At 39.2% G+C, this 18,991-nt stretch overlaps 1 pseudogene; it reads right to left on the minus strand.

Moving 5' to 3' along the window:
* Positions 1-7,182: 7,182 nt before the first annotated feature.
* On the minus strand, positions 7,183-18,537 carry LOC109453340 (cerebral cavernous malformations protein 2 homolog pseudogene; annotated as a pseudogene).
* Positions 18,538-18,991: the final 454 nt, after the last annotated feature.

An 18,991-nucleotide genomic window follows, 5' to 3' on the forward strand; every position in this document is an offset into this window, starting at 1 on the left:
CTAAATGCAATTGTGGGTTGCTGGCTTGGATCCTAGAACACAGAAAGAACATTAGTGCGACAACTGGCAAAGTTTCAATAAGCTCTGTCAACTAATTAAAGGTACGGTGTGTACTGTTTTTACTTTCTTTGATCACTGTATTATGGTTACATTTGTGGAAGCTAGAAGATGAGTATATGAAAATTTCTGGGACTGTTTTTACAAGTTAGTTATAAGACTGAAATTATTTCATTAAAAAAATGTTAAAACATCCCTAAATAAATTAAAAGACAAACAAAAAACACAAACACCTAAATACATAAAATGAGAGGGAGACAATTTCTATGCAAAGAAAGTTATAAAGATTTATGTTTTCAGACAGGGTTGGTTCAAAGCACAAAAACAAGATGAGCAGAAAAACAGAATGGATCCTATTGTGCCTATGCTCCTCAACACAATGGAGTTCTTTATACAACAGAAGAAGAACAAATCGCCACCAGTGGTCTCAGCAGACGCAACAGTAGTAGCACAGAACAAGTACCAGCCCTCCAGATAGGACCCAGAAGCCTTAATTCTAGTGGCGCCCATTAAGTATAGATCTAAGTCTTATCTAAAGTGGCTGGGCATCAGGTCTGCTCTGTCCAAATACAAGTACACCACCAGTCGTTTTCAAACAGACACCTAAAAACAAGTCACATGCTGACATTTCAAATATAGCATTGGTTCCACAACTCAGACTGCTGTACTGTAATCAAGTTATTTGAACTATTTTACCTATAAGGTCTATAGACTTCAAACAGAGAAGCTGCTGACCAGGGGGGAAATAAAATCTTTTTTCAAAGTAGTATCAACAAAAAAGCAGATTGTGTGATCTGTTCATGATGATGGAGTAGGTAAATGCTGTGCTCACCTCCTCTCACTACCATATCAAAATTACAACTAAACTGCAGAACAACCATCATTGAGAATTGCCTGAAATCTAGCTGAACTGAAACCCTACAAGTAAGGACATACAGAAGATGCCACTTCACAACTGGTAGGAGGGGCAGAGATGCAGAACGGGCCGGTCCCACACTTGGTGTGACCATTGAAACACAGGAGGGATATCTCAGCTGTGGACGGCCTCCCTGGAGGAGTGAGGGGTCCCAGCTCCATACCACACTCCCCAGTCCAGGGTTCCAGTGCCAGAGGAGGAGATCCCATAATTCTTGGCTGTGAAAACCAGTGGAGATATGGCTGAGTGAGACAGAAAGTGGCTGTGCTCCCAGGCGCTCCACTTACAGGGCCCGCACATGGACTTCCTTGCTGAGGGACTCACTCACTCTGAACTCCAGTACAGGAGCTGTGATTAGAGGAGCACCAGGGACGTGTGGGGAGGAATTGAGTTGTCTGGCTTTAGGATGAGGGCTGGAGGGACAGCTTTCCCTTGGACGGAGGAGCTGGCGAAAGCCATTGTTTTTGTTGTGCCCGCCCACTCACAGCGTGCATATGAAGGCAGCTGCCATATCTCCATGTCCATCAACCATTAGCCTGATTCCCCACCACACCCAACTTCTGGGCCCACCCAACCTGCTTCCAGTGGCTTTTCTGTAAAAATGTCTTGTCTTGGCTCAGGCTGCAGACTGTCCTAAAATCTCTCAAAAGTTTACAAACCCAAACAAGCAGCATCTGGCTTTGGTGTGTCCTGTACCTCTGGCTGAGCAGCCATACACCTGGCACTAGTTACTGTTGGTGTTTGTTTGCGGCTTGCCTTCTTGAGATACCTCCAAGCCCAGAGCAACTGGTGGCCATCTGCAGATTGCTTTGTGGCTCATGAAAGGTGGCCCTGGGCAGGGCACAGGCTGTGGCTGAATTTGGCCTACAGTGGGTACCCTCCCAGGAAGCCTTTGGGCTGGCATGCCTAGTTGCCAGCTTCAGACCCAGCCTGAGGATCACGCAAAGGGCAAACCCAAAGGTTATACCGGGTGGGCACCAGAGCCCTGCTAAAGTGAATCCTGCTCCACAGGGTCAGCCCCTGCTCCACAGCTCCTCCACTGTAGTCATAGCCAGTCCTCACAACAAATCAGCCTGAGGATCAGTCTTTCTCATTGATGTGAAAACAAGCAACCAAGGTTCAACTATTATAGGAGGACACACACAACCCACACAAGGAACACACCTGAAGTGCCCCATTCAGGTGACATGGGAGACTGCACCACTGAGCCCCACAGAACCCCTGTTATATAAGGCCACTCTCCTAAGACTGGGAGACGTAATAACCCTACCTAATACAGAGAAACAAACACAGCAATGGGGAGACAAAGAAAAAGTTCCAAATAAAAGAACAGAACAAAGCTCCAGAAAAATAACTAAACAAAATGGAGACAAGCAATCTACCAAACTGAGTTCAAAACACTGGTTACAAGGATGCTCAGTGATCTCAGGCAGGACTTCAACAAAGAGATAGGAAACACAACAATGAAGATAGGAAACATATAAAAGAACCAATCAGAAATAAAGAATACAGTTAATTGAAATAAAGACTATGTTAGAGGGAATTAACAGTTGATTAGGGAATATAATCAATAATATGGTAATAACTATATATGGTGTCAGGTGGTACAGTGTCAGATGGTTGCTGGACTTATGTTGATCACTTCTTTAGGTATATAAATGTTGAAAAACTTGTGTGTACCTAAAACTAACATAATATTGTATGTTAGCTATATTTTAATAAAAATATTTTTTAAAAGCAGATTGTCCCAAAGATCCTTCTCTTTAAAACAATTATGATCCATGTTGTCCATGAAGAAACCTAGGCTCAAAGGAGCTTACTGACTTGCTGAAGATGAAAGGGGATTAAAGCGATCCCGGTGATTTAAGCCTAAACCCAACACACCACTGAGAGGAGTGACTCCTCTCATCCTCCCAGGCTTCAGTTTTCTAACTGGTACATGTAGGCAGCTGAGCTAGGTCATTCTCAATGTCTCTTCTAACTTTAATAACCTATAATTTAATTAAAGAATATTCATTCAAACAAAGAATAGAAACCAAAACCAATTGCCACAATTATTAATATCATTACAATCAAAAATTTGGCATTACTAAATGATAGGTACTTATCTCTCGAAGGGAAAAATAATGTGTTATGTCTCTACCTGTGTGCTCTGGGACCTATGTCCGCTTTGCTTTTCAGGTACTGTATCATATCCTTTTATTTGTGTATTTTCAATCCTCTTCCTTTGGCATTTACGCATCTTTACGTGTCTTCTCTTCTAGCTCAAAACAAATAAACATATGAAAATCTTTCTTCACAGCCTCTTTGAAGAAAACCTTTCTTCAAACCTTTCTTCAAAAGCCTCTTTCTTCATAGCTCTCTCTACCCCTTCACAGTCAAACTTCAGGGAAAAAAAAAAAAAAAAAAAAAAAATATATATATATATATATATATATATATATATTTTTTTTTTTTTTTTTTTTTTTTTTTTTTTTTTTTTTTTTTTCTATATCCTCTGGCTCCTCAATCTACTCTGTCATGCTATGGGAGTGGAAAAGACACTCAATAAGTCACCAATAACCTCTATATCATAAAACCCAAGGGTGATTTTCAGTTCTAATCTAACTGGACTTCTCAGACCATTGAGTACCTTGAACTATGTCCTTGAAATACTTTCTGTTCTCAGTTTCCCTGATACTATCCTCTTCTGGCTTTTCTCCTATTTCTCTGGCAACTCCCCCTCAAAACCCTTTGTATACTTGTCCTGTGCTACCCAGCCTATTAAATGTTGGAATTTCTTAAGACTAGATCGTAAGATCTCAATTCTTCTACTTGTTACTCTTTCCCTAAGCAATCTCATCCAGTGGTTTTAAATATCATTTGTATGTTCAGAATTTCCACATACTGAACTCTGAATTCCTGACTAGCAACTCAACAGTTCTACTTGGCTGTCTCAAAAGCACCCAAAATTCAACGTGTCTAAAACTAATCCACTTTCCACACCCAAATCCCTGCACACCTGCCTGTTCTTTCTTCATTGTAATTGTGCCATCCACAAACCTGGGAGTTTTGCTGACAATTTCCTCTCCATCATCCCATATCCACACCAAGGAAATACTTCCTATCTTACTACCTAAAAATCTCTCATATCCATTCACTTTTCTCTATTTCTACCACTTGTAGCCTGGTTAGACTACATTTTCAGCAATTTCATGGATGAGTGCAGAACACTTCCTAATTGGTCTCTTGTCACTTCCCCCGCACCCACACCATTCTACCATTTCTTCTCTGCAGTCTCTTTTCCATAACATATTCAAAGCAGCCTCTTTTTTTTTTTTTTAACTTTTTGTTTTAAAATAATTACAGATTCACATGAAGTTAAAAAGAGAGTACTGAGACAATCCATGTATTCTGCACCCAGCATCGTTACTTCAATGGTTACCTCTTACATAAGTATGGTACAATACCAAAACCAGGAATTTGATATTGATACAAGATGTACGTACAGGTCTGTGTCATTTGATCACACGAATAAGTTGATGTTACCACCAGTACAACAATCAAGATACAGAACTATTCTATCACCACAGAGATTTCCCTCATGCTACGCCTTTATAGTCAGTCATATCTACCTCTCTCCACTGCCTGACCCCACGATCTCTAGCCCCTGCAACCTCTAATCTGTTCTCCATCTCTACAATTTTGCCTTTTCAATAATTCTACATACAAAAATATCATCGAGTATGTAACTTTTTTGAGACAGACTTTTTTCACTCAACATAATGCCTTTGAGATCTATGTAAGTTGTTGAATGTATCAATGGTTTGTTCTTTTTTATTGCTGAGTAGTATCCATGCTATGGATGAATGAATTTCTATAATTCATTTTGGTTGTTTCCAGTTTCTGGCTACTATAAATCAGACTTAAATGAATTACTGTGTACAGGTGTTAATGTGGACGTAAGTCTTCATTTCTCTGAAAAGCCTAAGAGAGCAACTGCTGGGTCATATGGTTTGCATATATTTGGTTTTATAAGGAACTACCAAACCATTTCCCAGAGTGTCCGTATCATTCTTCATTACTACTAGCAATGTGTGAGTGAGTCACGTTCTCCACATTCTTGCCAGCTTTTGCTTTCATCACTATTTTTTTATTTTAGCTGTTTTAATGGGCACATGGTGATAGCTCATCTTGGTCTTCATTTGCATTTACCTAATGGCTAGTGGTGTTGAACATTTTTAATTTGCTTATTTGCCATCCATACATCTTCTTTGGTACAATGTCTCTTCATATCTTTTGCCTATTTTTCTAATTGGATTGTTTGCTATTGTTTCTGAAGTTGCACTTAGAGAATTCTTTATATGTTCTAGATATAATTCCCTTGTCAGATGTGGTTTGCAAATGTTTTGTCCCAGTCTGTAGTTTGTCTTTTCATGCTAACAGCTTTTTGAACAGCAAAAGTTTTTAATTTTGATGAAGTCAAATTCATTGATATTTTTCTTTTGTGGATCATTCTTTTAGTGTCATGTCTAAGAATTCTTAACCAAACCCTAGGTCTCAAAGATTTTCTCCTATATTATCTTCTAAAAGTTTTATAGTTTTACGTCTTACTTTTAAATTTATGATGAATTTTAAGTTAATTGTTACAGAAGGTGTGGAGTCTAGGTCAAGGCTCATTCTTAAGCCTGTGGATATCCAATTGCTCCAACACCATGTGTTGGAAAAAAAAAAAAAAAATCCACACCAAAAATACCCCTATTCTTCCTCCACTGAATTGTTTTTGCAACATTGTCAAATGTCAGTGACTGTATTTGTATAGAGCCTATTTCTAGGTTCTCTAATCTATTCTGATCCTACATTAATGTATCTTATAGAAGAGCTTGCTGATTTATTTAATTATGATTGTTATTGCTGTTAACATTATTATTATACCTCAGGCTTGTATAATGTTTTATAGAGCACTTCCATGTACATTATCTCATTTTACCTTCTAACCAACTAGTGAAATAGGCCAGGAAACATTGTTAGAACCTACAATTTATTGAATAAAAAACAGACTCAAAGGACTTCCTGTTACATTCAAATTGAATTATCTAGTAATAGACTTGTTCTTTAATTGTAAACAAATATAAACCCAGGCAAAATATATAAAACAACTATTTCAGTTATTGGAAAATAGGCAGTGTAAAACTATAATCATTAAAAGAACAAAAGCAAGTAATGTGAGTATGACAATTTTTCCAACTTTCTTCTTGTAGGCAGTTTCTGGACCTTGACACATAACAGGGGAACCCAAGGAACGCATGGCAGTCTCAGTAAATAGAAAATACAGACATTTCATTTCAGGGAGGCTGAGGTGGTTAGAATATATAGGGCAGTATTGGAGAAGAGGGTGCTACACAAAGAAAATGCTTCATAAATTTCCATAGGGCTAGCCTTGATTTTTTGCTGAATATTATCTTGTGGATACATAAGGTAAGTTTCTACAAAGCCAGGTATAGAATAACTACCATCGATTATAAGATGAATAATTCCTAGGACTCACTGTAGCCATAGGAACATTTGCATTCCAACCAGCTAGAGTGAAGAGAACGCACTAAACACCAGGGCATTAGCATAGGCCCCAGAAGAATCATACCTTAGAAGTAGGGTTAAACTGACCCTAAAGTAAAGGCTACTCTTGGCCTGCCTTAATAAAACTTAAAAGCAGCCTATAAAGGACCACGTTCATCTACAAAATAAATACCTGCCAACAAAAAATTCAAAATCTTAAAGGAAGGAAAAAAAACCCCAGCCCCTCATCACATAATATTCATATACTCCATCATCCTATCAATAATCACTAGACATAAAAAGAAACAGGAAAATATGATAAATAATCAAGGAGGAAATCAGTAAATCAAAACAGACATAGAAATGACAAAGATGATAACATTGCTTGAAAAATGTTAACATAGCTATTATAAATGTTCTCGAGGATTTAAAGAAAAATATGAATATAATGAGAGAAATAGAAAATATATAAAAATCAAATGGGACTTCTAGAGATGAAAACTCTAATAGCTAAAAACATATTTATTCTATTTATTTATATATTTATTTTTCAGTGATAAAAATGAGTTATCATTTTGTGATACTTGATATATTGTGTGTGTGTGTGTGTATATATATATATATGTGTATATTACTTTTTTCACAGAAGAGGGCCACCTGTGCCTGGAGTTCCTCACCCAGCCCCCAGCCCAGGTAGAGAAGCATAGATATCCCAGGAACCTCTTCCCAAGAAGGCAGGACAAAGACTAACCGGGTGCATGGGAACAGCAGTGCACCCAGGCTGGCCCTTACCTCGATGATGCTGCAGCATCCTTCAACCTTTAGTCACCAGGAAGATCTTAAAGTACTGACTGTCCTCCTCAGGGATGAAGGCCTCAGGCCCAGCAACAGGAATCTGTGGCTGTCCCCACAGAGGGGCTTCAGATTGACACAGAACCCAGAGACCAAGGCCCAGATGTTGTCCTACTGCAGCTGTGCAGCTGTCCTGCACCAAGAGCCAGGTGTGCAGCGTCAGCCTTGGTCTGGACAGCACTGCTGCCTGGGTGCTCCAAGTGCTCTCGGCATGTCCTGCATGAGGTGGAATGTCTCATGAGTGTTCATTCTCAGGGAGGTAGGACGTGCTGACTTTGTTCTCACTCTTTTGGGAGTGTCAGTCACTTTTTGTGAAAGGACAGGTGATAAGCATGTGTTGAGGCCCCATTATATATTGCCCTGTACAGAAAGTCAGGGGTAGACTCCATGAAAACAATCTGGAGGACTTGGCGGAGTAGGGAGCACTCTTCCCAGTGACCTTCTTCTCCACGTCTGGGATCACCAGTCAGGTCACCTCCACAGGCTCCGCTTTGCTCTCAGACAGAGAGCCTGCGGTGAGGCCTCTGAAACTTTCTGTATAGACTCTGGCTGGGGAAATGCTGGGGTCCTGGACTGTTTTCAGGACCACCAGGTGCAAAGCATCATCCAGGAAGTAGGAGATGGCACGTGTCATAGATGGGTACCCTGAAACAGTGTCTTTTCCATCCCTCCAGCCCAGCTTGATATTGTAGGCAGGCAGGCTGATCACAGCATCGTGATCCTGAGTCAAGTGTCGGGGAGCTGGTGGGCTCTCTGACTGTCTGTGAAATGCAGGATTTCATTTCTACTGAAGGCCTTTGAGTGTCCTGGTCTGGATGTTAACTAACGGAAGTACTTCACCTCTTTCTGGAAATGGTCGCTCAGCAGTCTGTCAGACTCCACATGCTCAGGGGAGGACAGTACCACACTGTGCAGAGGACGCCTTTTTGTTACCTTCTCCTGGGCTTTCTCTCTCTACTCTCTAACCTTTCAGAAATACTCATTTAAATGGCAACACAATCCCAGGCTTCTTGTGTTTCTTACCTGCTCGTCCGTGTCACCATCAAAATTAAGTGACACTAAGTATAAATTTTATTGGTCAAATGTTAATACATTAACTGTGTCTTAATTCAGTGTTTTACCCTAGTAATAAGGAGGAGGACTTTAGGTTTTTTTTTTTTTTTACAAGGAGAGCTATTTTTACAGCTTTTATATACGAAAGGCAGTTGATAGCAGTTTGCATGTTTGGTAGTTTATCAAGTTAAAAAAACTCTGCATTTTAGGCGTTCTGTACCATTTAACCTTTAATTTTATTTTTGGTATCAGATTTTATCTACATCTGTGTATAAAACCAACACTCTTATGCACACAAGCAAGATTTTTGGTAACAAAATAAAAAGGTATTCTTAGATATCATGATATTTATATGTTTATAAATATGTAAATATTAATATTTATCATGATAGATTTCTTTTTTTTTCTATATTAAGAAATAGTATGTAAGATAGTTGAAGAAACACTTTCTTCTCTAAAACAATTGATAATTTAATACATTTGCCACTAAAACTGAACTACCAAATATCTCAAATTCATTTATAGAAATAGCATGATTTTAGATTTTTAAACTTTATTTAACAGGATAATATGCATAGTTTCATCTTCCACTGAAGTCCCCCAGTGACCAGGTCTAGAAAACTGAGAAAGAATATTTAATAAGATAATTATTTAATAAAATAAGCCAGGTAATTCTAAATTATGTCAACATGTTATAGTTCCTATTTAAGTTGTTTTTTTCCCTAACATTAATAGAAATACTTTTCTTGTATGAAAACATTTAAATATAAAATACCTAATAATTATTTTTTCTCCTCCGTATGTAATTTAAACTCAAATTTTTAATGAAAGTTTTAAAACTTAAAGATGTATTCATCTTTAAATAATAAAACCCAATATTGACAATAGTGCTTAAATTAAAATTGCAATAATATAAAGTTAAAATTATAATAAATGGTGTTAAGCAGTACATATTCATGCAACATAGGATAGTGTTTGAATAATTATGTTCAAGAGTAGCACATCATTACACATATTTATGAGTCATTTCAAATCCTGCTAACTCCAAATATTTTTGTGATTTTATTGGCATCATTCACCAAGAATTTATAATAGTTTTATTCAAACAATGTTCTTATTTTATAATATCAATGAAAGCTTTTTCCATCATATTTTATATATTTATTTATGTCTATGCAGTATTATATTCAAGTGAACAAAATAATTATCACTTTATATTGAATGATTACTTCAACTACATTAAATGTTACAGAAATGATTTTGAAACATTTTTCCAAATCAACATTTTTATTTTAGTAACCTCACAAAAATTATAGTAGTAAATGTATACTTTGATATTATACACTTATATGATAAAACTTTATTTTCATGACAGAACATTTTTTCTACTTTATAAAAATGTTAGTAAAAAGTAAAAATGTTTTTGAATGGATGCTTATAAAGACAAGGCAGTCATGTCTATGAATAAAAATAAATTCAGAATATTTTCAATCATAATATTTTACTTTTAAAATTAGAATATGGCATATCATTCAGCAAAGCTTCATTAATTTCTTTTAGTGATATACAAAGTAACATAGATATTTTTCAGAGTATTTTTACACATAACATATTGGAAATCAGAGCAAATAAATATGAGAATTCAAAGAATATATGATTGCGGAAACATATTCCAAAGAAATCTGTTGTAAGATTCAGAGCTCTGAATGCTCAACATTGTCTAAACATAATGCAAGTGGATAAATATATGTAATTTTTCAAGTTATGAATTCTTCTATACATGTAAAAGTTGTGTATGGAGGAAGGACCAAAACTGATGAAAAGCCAAAACAGGATAAACATCTAGATAATTCAAGTTCCCGTGGTCAGCTATTATTACTTCAATTTATCGTTAATATAAGACCAGGGTCAGATCTAGGACTATCAAGATCTCTTATGAATGCTTCAAATTGGTTGAACACTAACTTGCAATTTAGCTGCCATCTGTTAAAAAGGTTCTGCATAAAAATTCTAATGTAAGGAGTCATATTGGTATTTGTGTAGGATACAGTTGATTGACACCAGGCCGGGAAAGTTTTAACCTTATGTCTAAAAAAACTGTTTAAAAACCATTTGATGGGATTAAGAGCAAATTGAATAATGGTCAGTTACCTTGAAGACATAATTACAGAAATTATCCAAATTAAAGCACTGAGAGAAAAGACTGAAAAAGAAAATGAATAGAGCCTTAGTGGCTTGTGGGATAATATTAAACAATCTAACATAAGAGGTCAGACAATTAAATTTGCAACCTTGTTGCAATGATGTTGCTAACCTTTTTTGATATCAGAGGGATTATTCATTATGAATTTGTACCAACTGGACAGTTAACCAAGTTGACTATTTGGAAGTGCTGAAAAGACTGCATGAAAAGTTAGATGACCTGAAATTTTGCCAACAATTCATGGCTCTTGCATCATGACAATGCACTAGATCACATAGCACTGTCTGTGGGGGGAGTTTTTAGCCAGTAAACAAGTAACTGTATTGGAACACCCTCCCTGCTCACCTGATCTGGCCCCCAGTGACTTCTTTCTTTACCCGAAGGTAAAGGAAATATTGAAAGGAAGACATTTTGATGACATTCAGGATATAAAGGGTAATATGACGACAGCTCTGATGGCCATTCCAGAAAGAGTTCCAAAATTGCTTTGAAGGGTGGACTAGGCGCTGGCATAGGTGCATAGCCTCCCAAGGCGGGTACTTCAAAGGTGACCGTAGTGATGTTCAGCAATGAGTTATGTAGCACTTTTTCTAGGATGAGTTCATGAACTTAATTGTGAGACTCCACATACTATGTTTTTTTCCTGTATGTACAAACCTTTTCACTTAAAGGAAGCCCTTTACGGCTTTTTTTCTTTCTTTCTTTTTTGCCTATCCAAATTGCCAGTATCACTAGTCTTGTCCTTTGGGCCATTATTTAGTAAAATAAGGGCTACTTGAACACAAGTACTGTAGTACCTCGACAGTCAATCTAATAACCAAGACCGCTACGAAATGACTAACAGGTGAGAAGTGTGTAGTATAGCGTGGATGCTCTCTGGACAAAGGGATGATTCATGTCCTGGGCAGGACAGAGCAGGGCGGCATGACATTTCATCACACTTCTGAGAACAGCATACAATTTAAAACTTATGAACTGTTTAGTTTTGGAATTTTCCGTTTAATATTTTCAGACCGCAGTTAACTGCAGGTAACTGAAATAATGCAAAGCGAAGTTGTGCATAAGAGGAGGCTATTGAACTGTGAATTCGTGGTGTTCAGCCCTATACTCACAGTTTAAATGGATGCATGCTTTAGAGATATTGGGTTGAGAGGAACACCTAATTCACTCCACAGCTCCAAGGCCAAAAGACCTTCTCCAATTAGCACATATATTTATCAGACTAGCAAGCGATCATCAGTACTCAATCTTGAGAGCCTGGGTAGTTCATTCAGTGCATTTCACCATCTCGTAACTGCATTTCTGTGGGAGCAAGGAAAGATGAACACAGAGGAGGAAGGAGCGTGAATGTGAGGCACTGGCAAGGACGTGCAAATCAGAATGGGATCGCTTAGGATCTGAGCAACATGGCAGATGCTCAGGCATCCAAGACAGGGCACCCACAATCAGGGGATGGAAAAACACCTAAAGCATACCGGTGGTGACTCTGTGTTTCCCCTAGAGCATGGGACAGTGTGGTTTGGTGGAAAGTACATGACTTTCAGAGCCAGGCAGATTCTGGTTTGAGTGCTGTTTCATTTCTGGGTAAACTTGGGCAAATGACTTAACCTCTCTGAACTTATACTTCCTCACCATGCAATTAAAATAATATAGTTTTCCTTTTGGTATTACTAGAAGAATTAAAGAGTCATGACACATGAAAAAGTCACAATAAATTTTGTGTTCCTCCCTCCCTTCCTTTCTTCCTTCTTTTCCTCCATCCTCTCCTTCTACCTCCCTTGATATATAAAATGGTGGAAACAGAAGAGAACTTAAACTCCTTTAGTTTAATGCCTTCCTCATATAAGCAAGAGAAGCAAGAGTCGCTTATGATCCCACCGTTGGCCATTGGCAATGCTGGGATCTCCTTAGTCATGTGATCTTTCCACCACACCTATGAGGGCACATCTAGCTGGATAATTAGTCATTCTAAGTTCCAATTCCCAAAATGTATACATGCATGCACTTAGAGGTCCAAATCCAAGGGGACATCAAAAAGGACAACTCTCTTATCTCACATTTTCCACTCAAGAAGACCGAACTAGACTGCCTCCTTTTTAAAAAGCTGCTCAGAATAATAGTTTATACAAACCTCTGGTTTATAATCCAAGACATACTTGATGTCTCCCCATAAGCACCTCTAAGTAAATTATATGTTCTGGAAGGAGACAGTACCAGGAGTTCCCAAGATGGAGCCCTCAAACCCTCAATGTCCACAGTTGTTCAGAAGTGAACAGTTATCATTTGGGGCTGCCCTATATTTAGACCACCTTCAGATTTGGAGAGAAGAACTTCCCTATTTTGTGAGTCTTCAGGGAAAGCTAGACTCAGAAGGAGAGGTAAGCAGATGTTCCCTCTTTCCACCCCTACAGCTAGGAGTGGGTCAGGTGACATATGTTCTGCCAATCAGATATTCCATCAGACCATGCTCCTTAAGTCAGTGGTACTCAGATTAAAATTCAAGGTCGCATCATTAGGAACAGCAATATAGCATTCATGGCAATAGTGTCTCGAGCTGTGCTTCTCAACCTTTTTATCATTATTGTTTTCCTAAGGAGACTTTTTAGACATTTTTCCCTATATTGCCCTCCCATGAAATTTTCAGACAACAGTTACACTATCTGTCTGTTTATGTCCATGTTTTATACATAAAAAGTAGGATGGATGTTATGTTTACCCATTGGAGGGAGGTGATATCCCCCTATTGAGAATGCATGGTCTAGAAGCTTTGAGATCCCCACCAGATGTCCCTGTGAATTGATAATGGCGGCGTATCTTATTCTCTAGTGTCTCTTGTCCCCTACTCATTTTCACAGCCTGGATCTTTATCCATCTGTGACTTACTTGGGATTTTTCCAACAAGATCCTATCTTAGTTTGGGTTTTCCTGGAAGCAGACTCTGAGACAAAGATTTAAGTGCAAGTTGTTTATTTGGGAGGTGATCCCAAGAAACTGCAGCAGGAGAGTGGGAAAGTGAAACAGGGAGGAGAAGGGAGCAAAACAATGGTTACATTACCAAGTCAGTTACCACCATGGAGCTCGAACCGATGAGGGTGCTCTAGGAAAGAGAGGAAGACACACGCCAGAAACATCCTAACCCAAGGGACAAGGCAGCTGGAGAGATTGTACACCAATCCCCACCAGTAGTTGAATGCTAGTACTTCCCCGCCCTTCTAGTCTGCTGTGCAGAAACAGAGCAGTTCTGGAGACCAGAGAAAGTCTTGTGGTAAAGCGACATACACGCTGGCCGCTAGAAGTCTGGTATGTGCGCACTGAAGTGAAAAGGATCAAAGGAACATGGTCAGGACTCTGACATTGAAAGACAGATGAAAAGTACAAATCATGGATTTCAACTAAGGATTTCTATGACTATGTCAAAAGAATGAGGCTGAGGTAGCTGGAAACCAAAGGCAGAGTTTGACCTGAGGTTACCAAATTACACTACCAGTTGAACTCATAGCATCATGATGTTTCTTTTGTATGTGTAAGGACATTGATTAGAAGAGAAATAGAATGGGATATATGGGAAGATTTAAAGACCTCCAGTTTTCCCAACCCTCAACCCACTCTTAACCCCACTCCCCACCCCTTGCCTCCTCTTCTTCCTTGTCTGATTAGGCTCTTCATGCCCGTCCTGAGGACATTGCTACCTTTTCCCAGAGGCCATTAGTTACCTTGGAGGTGGGAGGCAGATTCTCTTCATTCTTTATCCCCGCGCACCGTCACCACCTATACACAAGATATCATCAATCCTTGGTATCTCCTCCAGACATGTAACTAAAGTCAGAACCCAGCATTTCCTGGGGGAGAAAGGAGATTTACAAAGTCAAACCCAATAGGAGATTTACCCACAAAAAGGCTTATAGGACTTTACTCAAGTAGATTGGCTAGGATCTCAGACTGTGTGAGGAAAGGAATTCTCAGGGTTCTTGATCAAAGAGCAACAAACATCACTTTGATCAGGATAAATATGGGTACACTCACTAATGATTCTGAATGTAGTGATGCCAGCTCGAGTAGCTGAGAGTGGTTCTGATGGTTCATTTGCTGGTCAAGGAAGAAATGGGCTCAATTGGAAGTGTAGTCTGGGGAAAGTGCAGATGCCAGAAATGGTGTGGCTCAGTAGACGAAAGAATTCAAAGATGTTGAGAGATAGGAAGGTGGCTGTAGATTTAGCTCCTCAAGGTCTGAGATATACACTGGTGAGGGAACACCAGCATCTTTGGAAAACAGCATAGTGGCTGTTCTCTATGGGCCGGGGATAATGGTAGAAGATACTGCCAGTGAAGAGGGCTCCTTGATTATGTTGAACAGGGAAAGTCCCAAAGTGGCAAAGGACAAGTACTTACACCAGAACAGTCAGATACAAATGGGTATGGCTATCTCAGTAGGTACTTAAGGCTCATCAGAATACATTGACTTGCTGAATATTTAGAGTGTGATAGATTAATCATGGGGTTTCTGGCCTAGCTGGATGAATATAACTAAGAAAAAATTTCAGGTCTGGTGAATCCAGGCCACCTACCACCATATCAGAAAGTTAAGGCCATTTCTAAATCCCAGTTAGTTCAGAGATCTACATCCCATTCTAGAAACGGAAAGAGAATGTTTACAGAATCACTTTCTACTAATATTGCAAGTGTATTCTGTGAATTTTTCCTCCTAGCCTTCCCCAAAGGTGCTTGTGTCCATTGACATGGGTCACTGTACTGGGAACAGAAAAGTGCCCAAACTTTTCAGAAACATTTGGTCATTAGCTTTAGGCCAACAATATTCATAAAACCAGGGGACTAGTAGAGATCAGGTGATTAATAGAATTTTGGAATGTGTGTTGACTTTTTTTTTTTTTGGAGGGGAACATAATAAACATGGAGAATAGTGCAAAAACCATGATGAGTGTTCATTCATGTAACAGCACCTATTCTCCCCTTCCATCGCTGAGTTCCTTCCTCACCTGGATCTCGGTGTCTCAAACTCTCCATTCCCCCCTCCCACTCTGAGGTCTTTAAACTGGCTATTCCCCAGTCTGAATATTCTTCCTACCTCTTCTCACCCCTTCACCTAATTAATTCCTCCTCATCCTTCGAATTTCAGCTCCAGGCAGGGTTACTTTCTTAGAGAAAATTGCCTACTCCCATCTCCCCAGGAATCTAGGAATCGAGGTCAACTTCTTGGTTCAACAACATCATGGAACAGTGTTGCTTTCCTTCCATCACTTTCCTCAGTCTGTTGCTGTACATTCACGTGCGTGACCTGATTAGTACCTGCTTCTTCCACAAGACGACGAGCTCTCTGAGGGATGGAACCACATGTGTTTCTTCACCATGTTATCTCTGGCTTCTAAGTAAAATGCCTGGCATGGTGGACACTCGGTAAATATGTCCAATGACTGAATGGATAAATGAATGATATGCCTTTTTATTTTTAAAAAGTCTTATAAGAATTGAAATTTGACATAAATCGACCAGTCTTTTTCAGGATCTTTAGTATGGCAGCACTTTCGTCTGGTAACTGAGAGCAGAGACAGAAAAATACCATCCGGCTCCCCACACACACCTGAAGGTGTAAGTGTGCCCCTCCAAGACAGGGCCTGGATCAATAAGGTTGCATTGCGATACCCTCTTTCCTAAACAGGACAACATTTTAACCAGACCATAAAAGCTGGCTTGGGATCTGTAAAAAAGATAAGATTGTGTAGAAAGTGATAAAAAGGGAAAGTCAAACCATCCACCATCCATCTCACTGCCCTCTGCTTCAGCAGCCCTTCAGCATCCCATATACTCACTCACAAGCCTGGAAGGGACTATTGGGAGGGTTTGCGGGCTGACAGATTGGATTTTAATTGGTCTGCAGGACTTTAATAAAACTTTCAAGACTTTAATCTCACCATATTTCCCTGTTAACAAACTTCAAGGAAATAACTCACTCTGAACTGCAACACCGTGCTGCCAAAGAGCCACCAAATAAGAAAGGCACATGTTTCCTGAATTTGGGTGAATGAACCCCAACACGCCCATAAAAGGCTTTTTTACTAGCAGAGAGGATGCAAAAGAGGTTGTCCTTCACGTTGTTATTTTTCTAATGAAAACACTTAGTGCCACCTGCTGGCAAAATTCACACTGACGTCTTAGCATTCACTGAGTATAACTCTCTCAAAAGATTATACATAAAAAAAAAACACCCACTATCATTAATTTGGTGAATTTCTAAGCATATAGAGAATTTAATCGTTTTTTTATTGAGAAAAATTCCCTTCTGAGATATTCTACCACTTGGGGCAATTTGTTCCTGCAAAGGTGTCTTTCTTTCAGTGAAAAATTTCTTTAAAATAATATACTTTATGCATAGTTCATTTTTAAGTTGAAAGAAAGACCAGTGAGAGAAGAACAAAGGAGGAGCTCAGAGGCCTTAGGCTCCTTCCATCTCTAACATACTATTAATAGAAAGCTAAGAAGTTTCGAAAATGTTTCCGATGCTAACATTTGGCCCAGGCAAACTAATCCAGTTGGTCAGCCTGCACTTTGAGAAAAGTCTCACATTCCACAACCTTGGGTAAAACATAAATAGACCCAGTTAGCTCCTCTGATGTTTTATGAACTGGAGCTGTACTCCTTAACCTACCATTCATTCCTGAGTATGAGAAAAACAAGAGCTGTGATATTTAATGTCTGGACAAGCACATGCTACAATTCCAGTTTTAACTAGCTGACATAATTAACACAAATTATGTTTCAGAGTAATCCACCCCTTATAAATCAACGGTGTTTGAAAATCTCCACATGCACACGCCATGTGTATGAATAGCAAGGAGAGAAAGTAATTTTCCTGGAAATGTGTAGGTTGATTAACAGAGACAAGGCCTATCTGCGTCGTACTCCAGAGGAATGTTCACAGTGAAAGCATTACTTAGTGTGCTGGCCGCATTTATGCTGACCGTAGGAAATTTGGTCCCAAGTTTCAGCCTGTGCAGAAAAACATCTGCAAGACTTAGCAAAGGTAGTGTTTCATGCACTGGCCAGCTTATCACCAGAATTTAAGTTTGTACTTCAGAGAGAAGAGATGCTGGAAACAGACCAGCAAGAGCCTGAAGTGACTGCAAGAACTTTTAGTTCAAGCCTCTCTTTTTACAGACAAATAAATAGAGGCCGCAAGAGTGTAGGTGACTTTTTCATGGGCCATTATCGAGTTAGAGCTGAGCCAGAGAGAAATAGATGATGGAGGGATAGATGATGATCGATAGATAGATAGATAGATAGATAGATAGATAGATAGATAGATAGATAGATAGACAGATAGACAGGCAGACAGAAGATGGATGATGGATGGATGGATGGATGGATGGATGGATGGATGGATGGATGGATGGATGTGAAGTCTCCTGATTTTGCACCTTCTGCTTCTCCCTCATCACCATGCTTGCTCTAACCAATGTCCTCCTGCAGGGTAATGAAAAATACAAAGGTGATGGAAGAAGTGGCAAAAGCCACATGAGTATATATAATTTACGTCACTCAGACTGGATGTCTTTCTCCTTTGAAGAAATAAATAAAGCCATTAATGTAAAATAAAAAGGTAAGGGAAAAAGCAGTAACTCAGCTAAGCGGAGGGCATGAAGCAAAGCAAATATTGATGTTGTTGGGCATCTACTATGTGCCCAGGTATTTTGCACACACTATCTTCAAGTCTCATGAACACTATTTAATACAGCGTCATTATGTCCATTTCAAAGGAGACAGAGTGATGTTCAGATGGGTAAATTACCTGCCGTTGTGTGGTAATAAAGGGCAGAACCCACATGTGAAACCAGGACTCCTTCACTCCAAACCTCATTGTCTGTTTGCGTCATCAGGCTGCCTTCTCTGCCTTCTACAACTGCACCCATTCTTACGTGAAACCTGGATAGGAAAAGGGGCAGAGGTCCTAAAAATCCACTTAAGTAAGTCCTGTTCCAAGAACCTAAAAAGGGGCTGTTTCTAATAAGCCAAATTAATACACGGGAGCTACTCCAGGCCATGTCACCTGGGTGGTTGTTGAGGTCAGCATTTATTTTTAAAATGTGAATTATTGACTCAGGATGAAGACTTCAGTTCAAGCATGAATCATGCATCCTAGCAGACCTGGTTTGGTTTTAGCCAAGTGTGGGGTGTCTGTGTTCACCACAAAACATGTCACAGAGGATGTACACACATACACTGTCTGCCTGTTCCAGCTGCCCCAGGCATCTCTCTCCAGACAGAATAGAGTCTGTTTCCAACCCCCACATATCCTGTAGGAATGTGATCTTTGCAGAGATCATGGACAGGAAATGACCTTGAGGAAAGTCACTTGATGTCATT

This window comes from Rhinolophus sinicus, chromosome 14 (genome assembly GCF_057876585.1).
Source record: "Rhinolophus sinicus isolate RSI-liver-muscle chromosome 14, RSI-T2T, whole genome shotgun sequence".
Classification (NCBI taxonomy): Eukaryota; Metazoa; Chordata; class Mammalia; order Chiroptera; family Rhinolophidae; genus Rhinolophus; species Rhinolophus sinicus.